At 43.5% G+C, this 15,254-nt stretch overlaps 1 protein-coding gene across 4 annotated transcripts in view; it reads right to left on the reverse strand.

Annotated features, from left to right (window-relative positions):
* dapk2b (death-associated protein kinase 2b) overlaps positions 1–15,254 on the reverse strand; it is a 205,671-nt gene that overhangs the window by 37,742 nt on the left and 152,675 nt on the right. For 2 of the 4 annotated variants that reach the window (XR_009507185.1, XR_009507186.1), the window contains exon 13: positions 3,419–3,485. The exons of 1 other annotated variant lie outside the window; for it this stretch is intronic. The gene's annotated coding sequence lies outside the window, so the exon portion shown is untranslated. Of the gene's footprint in view, positions 1–582; positions 793–3,418; positions 3,486–15,254 lie in introns of those variants that run through there. One more of the 4 variants, XR_009507187.1, reaches the window with a different exon arrangement.

Below are 15,254 nucleotides of genomic sequence, written 5' to 3' on the forward strand. Positions count from 1 at the left end.
TTTCTGCCTAGTCCCACTGCCCTGCACCTGGCCCATATCCCTCCATACACCTCTCATCCATGTACCTGTCCAAGTTTTTCTTAAATGTTTAAAGTGAGCCCACATTTACCACTTCATCTGGCAGCTCATTCCACACTTCCACCACTCTCTGTGTGAAGAAGCCCCAGGAATGTTCCCTTTAAAATTTTCCCCCTTCACCCTTAACCCATGTCCTCTGGTTTTTTTCTCCCTTAGCCTCAGTGGAAAAAGCCATCATTATGGAGAAAAGAGAATCAGGGGTGCACAAAAAGCCAGAACCGCTGGAATGCAGAAACATCAAAGTCTTGGTATTGTACAAGCTAACAGTGATAGGGAGAGATGAGACACCTGAGGGAATTCAATATAAGGACGAGAATTTTAAAATCAAGGTATTGTTTAAATAGGTACCCTTTAACAGTATTGTACAAAAGTCTTAGGCACATATAAAAAATGCATATACAAAGATGCTTTCAAAATAATGAACTGAGAGATTTTTCAATATCAAAAAAGTTTACAAAAAGGAGCAGCAAACAGTAAAAAAATAAAATCAATATTTGGTGTGACCACGCTTTGCCTTTAAAACTCCATCAATTCTCTTAGGACACTGTAGCGTAGTTTTATAAGAAAATGAGCTGGCTGGTTGTTCCAAGCATCTCGGAGAACTTGCCACAGTTATTCTGCAGACTTCCGCTGCCTCACTTGCCTCTGTCTCTCCAGGTAATCACAGACAACCTCGATGATGTTGAGATCAGGGCTCTGTGGGGGCCGGACCATCTGAAACTATATAAAAAAAATCTGGGGTGCCTAGGATTTTTGCACAGTACAGTAAGTAAATGACTCCAGAACACCAATCACCTCAGAATAACTTCTTTGGTGTAAATTGTTCACATCCAGTTACATATTCACTGGAAATCATAGGAGTAATCATGTTTAAAGATTCTCAAAAGGAAGGCTGGAGCTTGCACCGTTACCTAAACCGTATGCAAAATGTGCGAGTAGATAGAACGGAGAACGGTACAGCACAGGAACAGACCCTTTGGCCCAGAATGAGTGTGCTGACCATGACACCAATTGAAAAGAATACTATCTGCCTGCTCATGGTCTAGAGCCCTCCATTCCCTGCCTGTTGATGTGCATTCCTCAATGCCTCCTAAACATTACAGTTGCATTTGCCTCCACTGCCTCCCTGATAGGGAGCACCTGTGTCAAAAAATACTGGCCTTGCACATATCCTTTACATTTTTAACCTCACACCACAAATCTGTGATCTCTAGTATTTGACATTTCTATGCTGGCAAAAACATTCTGACTGTCTACCCTCTCCCGGTCTCTTCTGATTTTCTATATTTCTAAGAGGCTGCCCCTCAGCTTCGAACACTCTGGGTGAAGAAATCCAAGTTTGTTCAATCTTTCCTTATAGCTAACAGTCTTTAAACCAACCCACATCCTGTTGAACCTCTTCTGCACCCTCTTTAAAGACTCCACATCCTTCCTGTCGAACAGTGACCAGAACTGCAGACAATACTCCAAGTGTGGCCACCAGCTGCAGTGTGACCTGCTAACTTTAATACTCAATGCGGTGACCGATAAAGACAAGGATGCTGTATACATTAGAGTACAGTAATTAAAACTCCAACACAATGACACAGATCTGGTATCCATTTCATCACAGGGCACATAAACAAATCTGACTGACAGCCTTACAGCTGTAGTTCAGCGAATGATGCACAGTCTCTGATTCAGGACATTGTGAGTTTAAATCACCCTCTGAAGATCTAAAACACAGATACCCAGACTGACGCCTCTGAGGGAATGCTTTTTTCAATCAGAGGGGCCTGCGTTTCAATAAAATGTCACATCTGTGATTGAAGTTGACTCAAAACAAACCTTGGCATTTATTTCAAAGAAGAACAAGGGTGCTACCCCTGGTGTTCTGTGTACTTACCCTTCAATCAACATCACTAAGCATCAGTGTTATTTCCATAAGAGCTTGCTGTGTGCCAGTGGCTGCTGTGATTGATCCAGGATTTTGGAATAAGTTGAGAGAACAGACATTGCTTTGTGGATCCAGAACCGGCTTACCCACAGAAGGCAAAGAGTGGTTGTAGTTGGGTCATATTCTGCATGGAGGTCGGTGACCAGTGGGGTGCCTCAAGGATCTGTTCTGGGACCCCTACTCTTTGTGACTTTTATAAATAACCTGGATGAGGAAGTGGAGGGATGGGTTAGTAAATTTTCTGATGACACAAAGGTTGGGGGTGTTGTGGAAAGTGTGAAGGACTGTCAGAGGTTACAGCGGGACATTGATAGGATGCAAAACTGGGCTGAGAAGTGGCAGATGGAGTTCAATCCAGATAAGTGTGAAGTGGTTCATTTTGGTAGGTCAAATATGATGACAGAATATAGCATTAATGGTAAGACTCTTGGCAGTGTGGAGGATCAGAGGGATCTTGGGGTCCGAGTCCACAGGACACTCAAAGCTGCTATGCAGGTTGACTCTGTGGCATACGGTGCATTGGCCTTCATCAGTCGTGGGATTGAGTGGAAGAGCTGAGTGGAAATGCTGCTGCCATATAGGACCCTGGTCAGACCCCACTTGGAGTACTGTGCTCAGTTCTGGTCGCCTCACTACAGGAAGGACTTGGACACCATAGAAAGGGTGCAGAGGAGATTTACAAGGAGGTTGCCTGGATTGGGGAGCATGCCTTATGAGAATAGGTTGAGTGAACTCAGCCTTTTCTTCTTGGAGCAACGGAGGATGAGAGGTGACCTGATAGAGGTGCACAAGATGATGAGAGGCATTGATCGTGTGGATAGTCAGAGGCTTTTCCCCAGGGCTGAAATGGTTAGCATGAGAGGGCATAGTTTTAAGGTGCTTGGATGTAGGCACAGAGAGGAGATGTCAGGGGTAAGTTTTTTACGCAGAGAGTGGTGAGTGCGTGGAATGGGCGGCCGGCAAAGGTGGTGGATGTGGAAACAACAGGGACTTTTAAGAGACTCCTGGATTGGTACATGGAGCTTAGTAAAATAGAGGGCTATGGGTAAAGCCCAGGTAGTTCTAAGATAGGGACATGCTCAGCACAGCTTTGTGGGCCGAAGGGCCTGTATTGTGCTGCAGGTGTTCTATGTTTCTATGTAAGCACTCCGATGCCTTTTGCACATGCAGCCTGGTTCAGACCTCACTCTCTTACCTATGGAAGCAAGGTAGAGCTGAGAACATACCTCATAAGAGGGCTCCACCTCAGTGTTAGTGGCCCCACCCAGAGCACGCAACGAAGAGGCAGAATAACCTGGGGGTACCTCCATGTACAGTTGTGCCTTGCCCCCAACATCTGGCTTAGATCGATAGTGTGTTAACTATACCATGAATATGCAATACATAATCTTGCTGACAATTTACCTTCAAGTTAATATCAAAGTATGTTTCCCTCTTCAGGTTGGAGAACTTCTTTTAATATATTTGCTCTCTGAAAATAAAAGAAGATTTAAAAAAATAGGAATGCCATTAAAATAACAAGGGCCATAGATCTTTACTGCTGAAGCATGAATAATTCTCTTTCAAGACTCTGAAACTTAACAGAAACATCTTTTCAGTGTAAGAACTTCATAGATGATTGTCTGGAAACTGTTTCATCTCACTGTATTGAGCCGTCAGATTTGTCACCGTAGGTAACCTGGGAATTTACAATTTTAGTGCATTTTTTTTACAGAAGTGAAAGCTGGCCTGGAAAACAGTATTCTTTATTGGTAGGCCTGGTGCATTGTAATCATGTCATAACTTGCCTTGTTAAAGGGCTGCTGCATTTTATTCTGGCACAGCATTATTCTCTGAATCTCCCTGTACATATTTACATCTGTCACAGATTCTTCAGCGATGAATCATACTCCCTCATGGTGAGGATGAGTTAACCAGAGCAAATGTCATTAACACAATTATAGTTGCCAAGTAGGACTTCCTTCAGAAAACACCCGTGAAATCTTACATTCTGAACTGTTGACTCCAGTAACAGCTGAGCGATACAAATATCTTTTATGAATGACTTGAGTTTTAAAAAAAGCTTGTCAACGACAGTCTAGGGATTCTAACTGATGCTGGAGATTTTTGTCTCTTGACTTGGAAAAAAGTATCAGTCGATGCACGTTTCAAATATTGAATAGAATTGGATGGTAAAACTATTTGTCTAGTTAAGAATGCCTCCTAAGTCATGATATTCCCCTCACCATAATGCTTCAACCAGATGCAGGAGCTGTCAAACGTTTTACCTTTGATGTGAGAAATGTGTAAGCTGGCAGTGTTGGCCGAGTTGAGTTTCTGGTCACGTGTGGTAGTGCAGCGAGGGTCAGGTACATTGAAAAACTTCCATCCATCAGCATCACGGGCATGTAAGACCATGAGACATAGGGCAAGAATTGGGTCATTCAACCCACAAATCTGCTCCATTATTCAATCATGGCCGATTTACTTTCCGTCTCAACCCTATTATCTTGCCTTCTCTCTGTAACCTTTGACACCTTATTTAATCAAGAACCTATCAACCTCCGCTTTGAATATACCTAGTGACTGGTCCTCCGAAGTGGACAATGAATTCCACAGATTCACCATCCTCTGGCTAAAGAAATTCCTCCGTATCTCTGTTCTAAAGGGATGTTCTTTAGGGACAGACAACACACAGAACATAAATCATACAAGATATGAAAAGAAAAATATGTATGCAAGAACAAGACTTTAATTCAAAAATATGGACAAGTCAATGGTGCTGCAAAAGGAGGTCCATAGCTGAGGTAGGATTTGGGCTGTTCAGGTTGGTTCAATGCCTGATGGTTGTAGGAAAGTAGCTGTTCCTGAGCCTGGTGGGTGCCACTTCGGAACCTTCTGTTTGGTGAGAGAGGGCATGACTGGGATGGTGGGTATCCTTGATGACACCTTGCTGAGGCAGCCCCTCATGAAGATGCTGTCCCATTGCGGGGCGGGTGGGGACCATGATGGGCCTGGCCGCGGTTCCCCACTCCCTGCGGCTTCTTGCATTCTGGAACTGTGATACCAGGTCCATCTACTCTACGTTAATGGATCAATAGTGCTTGCATCTGTGTGCAGGAAAGCACGCCGATGTTTTAATCTGGAATGGCACTGATAGTTTTCTGCCAGGACCAATAATCCTGGAGGGGAATCCACTATCTGTTGGCCACTACTCCAAAGGTTATCAATTCATACCTCAATTACTGGGGCCCATGAAACATAAATCGGATCTCGCGGCATTTTACTTTCAGCACCTCACATGTGAAAGTCATTTTTTTTCTCGAATGGAACACAATTAAGGTTATTTCTAAATTGGGCCAAATGTACAACAAGGAGGTTGCCTCCACTGGGACCTAGCTACCCCCAGGAGAGCCTCTGTGGCCACTTGCACAGAGAACCTGCCTCCTGTATTCTTCACCAGTTAGTCCAGGTCCTTAGATCTGAGGGAGCTCACTTCCACCTGTTACTGTAGCACCCACTCGTTCCGCAGTCCTGCAGCTGGAAGGATGCAGCTTGCATTTTGCACATCATAGCTTCACTGAGCTCTGCAGTGCATAAACAGATCCTTCAGCCCAACTCATCCATGCTGACCTAAGCTCATCTCACTTTGGCCTGCGTCCCTCTGAATCTTTCCTATCCTCGCATTTGACCAAATGGCTTTTAAACATTGTCATTTTTACCCTCATCCACCTCTTCCTCTGGCAGCTAGTTCCAAATACCCAGCACCTTCTACATGAAAAGATTTGCCCCTAAGGTTCTCTTTAAATATGGAAACATAGAAAACCTACAGCACAATACAGGCCCTTCGGCCCACAAAGTTGTGCCAAACATCTCTCTACTTCAGAAATTACCATGCTTACCTATAGCTCTCTATTTTACTAAGCTCCATGAACCTGTCTAAAAGCCTCTTAAGAGACCCTATCGTATCTGCCTCCACCACCTTTGCCCACAGCCCATTCCACACACTCACCACTCTCTGAGTAAAAAACTTTACCCTGACATCTCCTCTGTACCTACTCCCCAGCACTTTAAACCTGTGTCCTCCTGTGGCAACCATTTCAGTCCTCTGTCAGTAAAAAGCCTCCGACTATCCACACAATCAAAGCCTCTCATCATCTTATACACCTTCATCAGGTCACCTCTCATCCTCCATCGCTCCAAGGAGAAAAGGACGAGTTCATTCAACCTATTCTCATAAGGCATGCTCCCCAATCCAGGCAACATCCTTGTAAATCTCCTCTGCACCCTTTCTATGGCTTCCACATCCTTCCTGTAGTGAGGCGACCAGAACTGAGCACAGTACTCCAAGAGGGGTCTGACCGGGGTCCTATATAGCTGCAACATTTCCTCTCGGGTCCGAAATTCAATCCCATGATCGATGAAGGCCAATACACCGTATGCCTTCTTAACCACAGAGTCAACCTGCGCAGCAGCTTTGAGTGTCCTTAAATCTTCCCTTTCTCACCTTAAACCTATGCCGTCTAGCTTTAGACAACTCTGTTCACTGAAAAAGACCCTGACCATGCATCTGACCTTTCATGATGTCTAAGCTCATCCCCTCAGTCTCTTTCACCTTAAAGCCTATTCAATCACTCCTTAAACTCAAGACCTCCAACCCTGGCAACGTTCCTGTGGATCCTTCCCGCACCTTCTGGAGTGTCCTTCCTATAGCGTGGAGATCAGAGGTGCCCACATTACTCGGAATCATGGAATTCATTGCCACAGACGTCTGTGGAGGCCAAGTCATTGGGTATATTTAAACTGAAGTTGTTCAGTTCTTGATTAGTGGGAAGTTACAGGGCAAAGGCAGGAGAATGGGGTTGACAGAGAAAATAAATCAGCCGTAACTGAATGGTGGAGCAGACTTGATTGGTCAAACAGCCTAATTCTGTTCCTGTCTTATGGTCATGTGGAAGGTGACCAAGCAATGACTGGTACAGCTGTAACATACCATCTCAGCTCTTCCACTCCATGCCTTGGTCAATGATTGCAACCTTCTCATAGAACGTCACTGCTCTGTATATCTGCGTCTCCACTTTCCATGGAACTATGAACATGTGCCCCAGGTTTCTCTGTTCGACAACACTCCCCAGGGCCCTGCATTCACTGTGTATGTCCTGGCCTGGCTTAACTTCCGAACTTCCAGTACAAGTGGTAGAGGCAGGTTCGGTATTGTCACTTAAAGTAAAATTGGATAGGTATATGGACAGGAAAGGAATGGAGGGTTATGGGCTGAGTGTGGGCCAGTGGGACGAGGTGACAGTAAGCATCGGCACGGACTAGAAGGGCCGAGATGGCCTGTTTCCGTGCTGTAGTTGTTATAATATATGGTTAACTGCATCGCCACACTTGTCTGAGTTAAATTCCCTTTCCCACAATACCAGTTGATCCAGATCCTACTGTAACCTTTGACACACTTCTTCGCTGTGCTTGGTAACAGTAACTTTGGTGTTGCCTGCAGACTTATCAATGACGTTACATTCTCTTTCAAATCATTTGGGTGCTTTTTCTGTATTGTTATGAATTGTATATTAGACATGTTTGTTTTTCACTGCATAGATCTCCATCTTGTTGGTGCTTTTTTCTGTTGTAGTGTGGAAACTCATAAAAAAATTAATAAAAAATTCATTGATGCATGTGATGGACAATGAAGGAATGAGTCCTAATCCCTGTGGCACACCCCTAGTCTAATCTGAAAAACAGCTCCCCAGTACCATTCACCCTCCTACCATCGAACCAATTTTGTAACCATCTGGCTAACTCGTCTTGGATACTATGAGATCTCACCTTCCGAGACAGCCTACCATGTGGGACCTTGTCAAAGTCTTGCTAAAGTCCATGTAAGCAATAATGACCACCCTGCCCTTGTCAATCTTCTTGACCACCTCCTCAAAAAAATTTAAACCAATTTTGTGAGACATGATCTCCCATAAACAATGTTATCTGACCTTTCCTTTCTAAATGGAAATAAATTCAGTCCCTTGGGATCCTTTCCCAGCACTGACGCAAGGCCTGTTTACCGTCTGCAAAATTTTTCTTCCCCCTGCATGTCCGATGGTCTTGTTGTGTGGGGGGTTTTCTTTAAACAGTCTCAATAGTATTTCTTTGTTTTGTGGCTGCCTGCAAGAAGACGAATCTCATGGCTTAATCTGTACTAAATGTACTTTGAACTTTGAAGGTCTAATAGCCAGTAGTTCACTGGCCTTGCCTTTGCTCTTCTCAAAAACACACCATTTGCCACCCTCTAGCCTTCTGGCATTCTGCCTGTGGCTGACAAAGGAACAGAGATCTCTGCCAGGGCCCCTGCAATGTTTTCCTTTGTTTCCCACAATGTGCTAGACCCCAGGGATTTATCCACCTTTGTGTTTTTCAGAACCACTAACATCTCCCCCTTCACAATATAGGTGTACTTCAGAAGGGCACTATTCTCTTTCTCTGGACTCACTAGTTCTGTTCTTACAAACCGATGTGTGCATTTAAGGCCCCATCCATCAATCATGGCTCCAGACATGGTTTACCACACTGATCCTTAAGGGGACCAATTCTGCCTTAATGGCCCTTTTGCTCTTAATGCCATTAAATTACCCTTACCCCAATGTAGAACTTTAATGTGTGAACTAGTCCCATCTTCTTCCGTAACTACACTAAGATGAACAGAATTATGGTCACTGTTCCCAAAGCACTCCCTCACTGTCATTTCAGTTGCTAGCCCAGCATCTTTCCTAAAGAAAATTTGTGTACCTCTAATAGGGCCATCTATATGTTTCTTCGGAAATCTTTCTTGAGACTTCACAAATTGTGCCACATGTAATCCCTTAGCACTATGGCAGTCCCAGTCAATATTAGAGAAGGTAAAAACCACTGCCCATCACAACCCTATTATTCTTCCACCTGTCTGGCGTTTCCCTACATGTTCCTCTGATTCCTGCTGACTATTGTGCTATCTCACCAAAGTGATCACCTTTCTTATTTCTAAGTTTGACTCATATGGCCCCATTGGATGTTTCTCCCTCAAATATTCTCTTTGCATTCTGCTGTGATGTTCTCCCTAATCAATATTGTAACCTCCCCCCAGAGATTACAACCCCTGAGGTCCTGTTATTCAATTTTCTGACTAACTCCCTATATTTATTTTGTGAGACCGCATCCTTTTCCCCCCAGTTAAATTGTTAGCACCAATGTTTATTTAAGTTGTTAGTATCCCATTGAAAGTGTTCTGCAACTGTTCAGAGAAATTCCTGCCACACGGAGGCAACACATCATTGATTTCTCATTCACTACAACACAGACTGCTGTCTATCTCCGTATCTACTGAGTTTACTGTCACTGCAGCTGTCGAAGACCCCCTGTCTCAGAGTAATTCCTGGCTGACGGACTGGGCTGCTGCTGTTGCTCTTCTCCCTCCTTTACTTGCTAACTGCAATAAACGAGCCAGCTGTATTATATTGCAATGCAGAGGGCTTGTAATACCTCGATATGGAGCACTGGGCTGAACTTGATGGTCAGTGTCAGTGTGACATTTCATGGGGAAGCCTGACAATACCGTTCTGTGGATCTTGCCTTTGGAGTCCTCGCTCAGCACGAGAGTTTCACGTCGGTAGGGAAGGCCTACTGTATTGGCTTCTTCTGCTGCTGGCAACAGAGGGGCAGGGTTGGGTTAGGAACCTCCTCGATTATTGTAGAAGAAGGGGGCACACGAATGGCAACACTCCTATGGGTTTTAACCGGTCTGAATGTCAATGTAAGAATGAAAAGACATTGCATGGTTTGTTTGTGAATTTTTAAAGTTATGAATAAAGTTAAATCTGATCATTTAAAAAAAATGCTGTTTTACTGCCATAAAATGGTCTGCAGCTACAATGGGCCTTTGGGAAGATCTAGAATTTACACCATTACTGCTTCCTATCCAACTCTTCCTCCCCACACTTCTAAACTCCAGCCCTCTAAGCATAAGGTGTTTGGAGGCTGACATTCAGCAGTGGTATGGTCGAGTAAAGGCTTGATAATCTTGTCTCCAATTTTACTTCCGCATCATTTTTGTTATTACTTTCTTTAAGTTCATTTCAGAATGGAGGACTAGGAGGGTCCAGAAGCTGAGAGACCTTTTTGTCAGAGCTACGAGGAGCAGATAGTTGATGCTTGTATCATTGACAGAAGCTGTTCAGGAGGAAAAATTAACCAACCACACCCAAATGAAACGTCAATAGAAAAAGTCTCGTGTTGTAATCTTCATTCATTTATATATTAAATTTAATGATCGGAAGGTTAGCTTTATTTGTCACACGTACATGGAAACACACAATGAAATGTGTCATTTGCGTCATTAACCAACAAAGCCCGGAGAGGGGGCAGCCCACAAGTCTTGCCGGCACTCACTTAGCGTGTCCACAGCTTACTAACCCATACGTCTTTTTGGAATGTGGGGGGAAAACCAGAGCACCTGGAGGAAACTCACGTGGACACAGGGCTAACGTACCGATGCCTTGCGGACAGTGGTGAGAATTGAACCATGATCTTCCAATCGCTGACGCTGTGAAGTGTTACGCCACCATAGTGCCCCCTAATGTTAACAGAAGTTAAAGTGCTTGCAAACATGAATCGTGTTTCCTCTGAATGGCAGAAATATTAGTTATTAAGTGCAGAAGAAATCAAATCATGTCATGTTGTTTCAGAAGAAACTTGAACAACTGTTAATCCTACCTATTGGTTTATAGCTGTTAGCTATACTTGGAAACAACATATTTTATGAAGAAATCATACCCAAATTTCAAAAAACATGTTTAAAAATCTCAAGAGGTAAGAGACTGCAGATACTGGAATCTGGAGCAAGAACCAACTGCGAGGACTAATCACAAACAAGAGAAAGTCTGCAGAAGCTGGAAATCCTTGCAACACACACAAGATGCTGGAGGAACTCAACAGGCCAGGGAACATCTATGGAAAAAAGTACAGTCGATGTTACAGGCGAAGAACCTTCAGCAGGACCCTCTGAAGGGTTTCAGCCCACAAACATTGACTGTGCTTTTCTCCATAGCTGCTCCCTGGCCCATTGAGTTCCTCCAGCATTTTGTGTGTGTTGCAAGGATTAAGCGGCATTTGTGGAGAGGAAGAGGCAGTTGATGTTTCAGGTGAAACCCTGCATCAGAACTGAGAGTGTGGAGGGATGGCCAGTGGCGAGAGGGAGGGGTGAGATCGGCTAGTAGATGTTAAGATGAACTGGATGAGCTGGGGAGTGGGGGGAGAATCAAAAAAGTTATTGAAGTTAAGAGCAAGTTCTGTCAGGTGGACGAGAATGCTAGTAGAGGAAAACTGGTTCCATATATATTCACAAAAGAAATATACAGTCCTAAGATTTTGCTGAAGTTGGGTGAAGGTATATAGAGACATGAGCACTATGGTAAAGATAAGGCAGTTGGGGGCAGGGAATTGGAAATAGTCAAAATGGTGGAGGGCGATGAGAGGGTTCCAGGAAGTTGGTTGGAGGGCTCTGGATAAAGGAAGATAGAATGGAATCCAGGCATAAAGTGAAGCAGACACAATGGTTTTCCCAGAACAGCCCTGATTGGGGAAGAGATAGAAGAGGGCAGAGTGGAGTTGGGGTACTGTAAAGCTGGAAGCTGTGAAGGGGAGATCTCCTGATGTTACCAGACCTGTACTGCTCCAGGAGACAGTGGCCAAGTGATCACTGATAGATTCATGGTCTAGGTCAGGGATGACAAGGTGTTCAAGAGTTGCTGTCTGACCTCTGTGTAAGGTAGGCAGATCGGCCTGCCAGATCCCAATAGCCCTTGTCTGCAGGTTTGCTGAAAAGGTTGTGAACAGTTCAAAGTGGAATGCTGCAGGTCCAGAGGGGTGAGGTTAGAGTGGCTGACGGGAGTGGAGAGGTCAAGGAAAAAGGTAAAGGTGTGCAAGATACTCACGAGGAAAGGGAGTCTTGGAGATATGAGGAGGGGACTACAGTGGGAGTGAGGACCCGCATGCCAAAAAAAAAGGCTTAGACATGGAGGTGATGGAAGAAGAGGCCCACACCAATGTTGGGTCTGAAACTCACTGGGGTGTGGGGACAGCAGTACAAAGATGAGACCATTGCTGAACACACATCCTTCGGTATCAGGAGAAGATCAGAGGGGATACTGAGCATTGCTCGATGCTGCTGGAGGCTTGGGAAAAGGTTTATCGATGTGGTTTGTGGATTGTACTCTGCAGTTCCTGTTATATGTGTTTATGGTCCTGGTTACTCCTATTTCATTGCAATTTTGTTCAGGGTGGACTGGCTCTGTGGCCTGCAGCCAACAAACGGAACATTCCTGAACTGTTCCAATGACTCTGTGCTTTGGTGTTTTATAATGGGTTCCATGGTTTTGTTTTGTGGCTATTTGTGGGAGGATGCATTTCAGGGTTGTATATTGCATACATACTTTGATAATAAATGCAGTTTGAATCTTTAAAACATGGCAGGGGATGGAGTGGGTTGAGATGTGGGTCAGAAAGGGGTAATGGGGGGGGGTAACACAGCAGGAGGAAGGTTGTAAAAAAGTGCGAGGAATCAGATGATAAGTTCTGCCAGGCAGCTGATGAGAACTGGTTGGATCTTTGTTCTAGAAAGAAGTGGAGGACCTCCTGACGTGGGGCAGCAGAGTTTAAAGACTAGTGTCCATTGTGAAGGTGAGGCGGGCAGAAACTGAGAACTTCCCCAGAGGCAGGTGGGAAGGGGCTGGACAAGGCAGGACAGGGTAGGAAGGAATACGTTTGGTGGACAGGAGCAGACAGCGATGATGGGTATATCAGGACAGTTCCGTTTGTGTCAGAGATAGAATTGAGCAGTGTGGATTTTTACCTCTTCTGGTTCTACTGGACAGTTCCAGTCTTGCTCTTCCCTTTCATTTCTTTATCCTGACCATCTTTTATTTAACACTCTTAGTCTAATGCAGGGTTTTGACCTGAAACATTGACTATCCCTTTACCTCCACTGGTGCATTGAGTTCCTCCAGCAGTTTATTTTTTCTCATTGCAGGTAACAGAACAATTCTTCCTGGATGTATTTATGTAGTTGATGCAAATCGAAAACAAAAGAAAATTTTACCTCACAACATGACGCCTTACGGCGAAAATGAGAACAAGCTTCTGCACCTAAAATGTAATAAAACTGAGGTGCAGGCCGAAAGCAGCAACACCATTCCAGTAGTACAAATTTGCCATCGTCTTCAGCTGCTTCCCGCTCCTCTACCTTCCCCTGGCCACACTGTCCCCTGGGCTATGACACACAAGAAAGGTGCAAAGGCTAGGGCTGTAATGAAGGCAATTCTCAATTACAATTCTACAGCATTCAACCCTGTACACTTGTGAGCAATGGATAATCCAGGCCAGAAGGCAGCTCAATTCTAAAGGATCTTTCAAACACAAATATTCCTCAACTTCTTCTGCAATTAAAGTTATTAATTTCTCAATTTCACACTTATAACTGTTCCAATCAAAACCAAGGTCCACTTTTGTACTACTGGGTCTTTCCACGTTAGAAATGACCTAACTTAACAGAAATTTGTCTTTAAAATATATGGGAGATTTGTGTGAAACCTTTTTCAAGCTAGTAATAATAAAGTTTCATGAGTGACTATTCTATATAGTAAATGTTTCATTAATTAATGGATAGTGTTAGAATAGCAAGGGTACGGAGAGTGATACAATGTGGTTCCTATGGAAACCGACTTTACTGACTGATGGAGATATCAGCTTACTGACGGTTGTCAGGAGTCTGGGACTACCTGTAATAGGAAGACTATTACAAACTGGTACAAGGGTTTTGGTTTTGTAACATTCAGAGAAGCAGCAAATAATTCTGAGTAATGACAATAAAAAGCTGCATCCAGAGCTTTATTTATAGAAAAATACTGTACAACATTTCAATTGAATCCTTCATATATACATTATTCAATATTTCGATAAAGAAAATTTTAATTAATACCACCAGGAAAAGGTCTCCCTGCTCTGTATAAGCTTGGATCTATCAGTCTAACATAATCTCTTCTACCCTCTGTGCAAACTTCCAATATTTTTACACAGGATTAAAAATAAAGTAACATCGGTTCTGCAGTTGCTTTGCTAATTAGTTTATAAATGTTCAACACATGTATAATTAACAAAATTGAAATATTAATTTGTTCCCTAATTTCATATTAATTTTGAACATTAAACTGCTAATTATAAAAATATCTCCAGGTTAACATTACATCCAAGGCAGCAGCAGCTTGTGTGGTTGAAGCCATTCTGGGCTCTGTGAACAGGGTGATATTGTGCGATTGTAGTGGCCATAACTATCAATGCACAGGTTAAGGACGTGGTGAGTCCTGGATATTTCGCTATTGCTGTTGGTCATTGTAATTGTTTCTGTTGATGAAACCTGGCTGAAGAATATTTTGTGCAAATAGTTTACACAGTCTGATATAAACACCCTATAAAGGAGATGTTTCCAATGGAAAAATCTCCAAGTGCTGGTAAACAAAGCTGGAGTGATGGCTTGCTGGACAGGCTGATCTCAAGGCCTTGCTTGTATGCGCTAGGCACAATCCCCTGCAGATGGACAATATAAATGGGAAAACTCACTATGAGATGGTTTTAGGTATGAAGGCACACTATTCATGCAGTAACTCACCAGGAGAGTGTTTTGCAACTGGAACAGAACAGCATGAAACAAGGCAACCATCTGGAGTACATTTAGAACAGATACAGAGATAATACTCCGAAACTCAGCACTCCCTGCCGGGAGCAGCCTACCATTTTCTAATTTCTGCTTCCTCAGAATGAGAATATCACTTCAAACCATCAGCTCTACAGAACCTACAATCACAAATTCTGTAACAAGTAAAACCATTAAACCTTGAAGGAATGCTCAATAATGTTATAGTAGTTCAACAGAACTCCATGTACATAATTATCAATGATTCTAGTTTGAAATACTGAGGTCACAAAGAAAAACTTCAATGCTGTGTTACACTAAAAATTAAATAGATGGATTCATTCATTGGAAAGCAATCTCCCCATAGCAAAGTTAATTTTGAAACAGGGCCACGAGTAATAGATGGTATCACTTCCACAGGAATGTGCAAGGTTTCCTAATGTCTAGAAAATGGTTCTGGAAAGAGAGCAAAGGAAGTTCATCAGGATGTTGCCTGGATTTGAGGCCGTTAGTTACAGGGAGATTTTGGACAGCTGGGCTTCTTTT

This window comes from Hypanus sabinus, chromosome 21 (genome assembly GCF_030144855.1).
Source record: "Hypanus sabinus isolate sHypSab1 chromosome 21, sHypSab1.hap1, whole genome shotgun sequence".
Taxonomy (NCBI): Eukaryota; Metazoa; Chordata; class Chondrichthyes; order Myliobatiformes; family Dasyatidae; genus Hypanus; species Hypanus sabinus.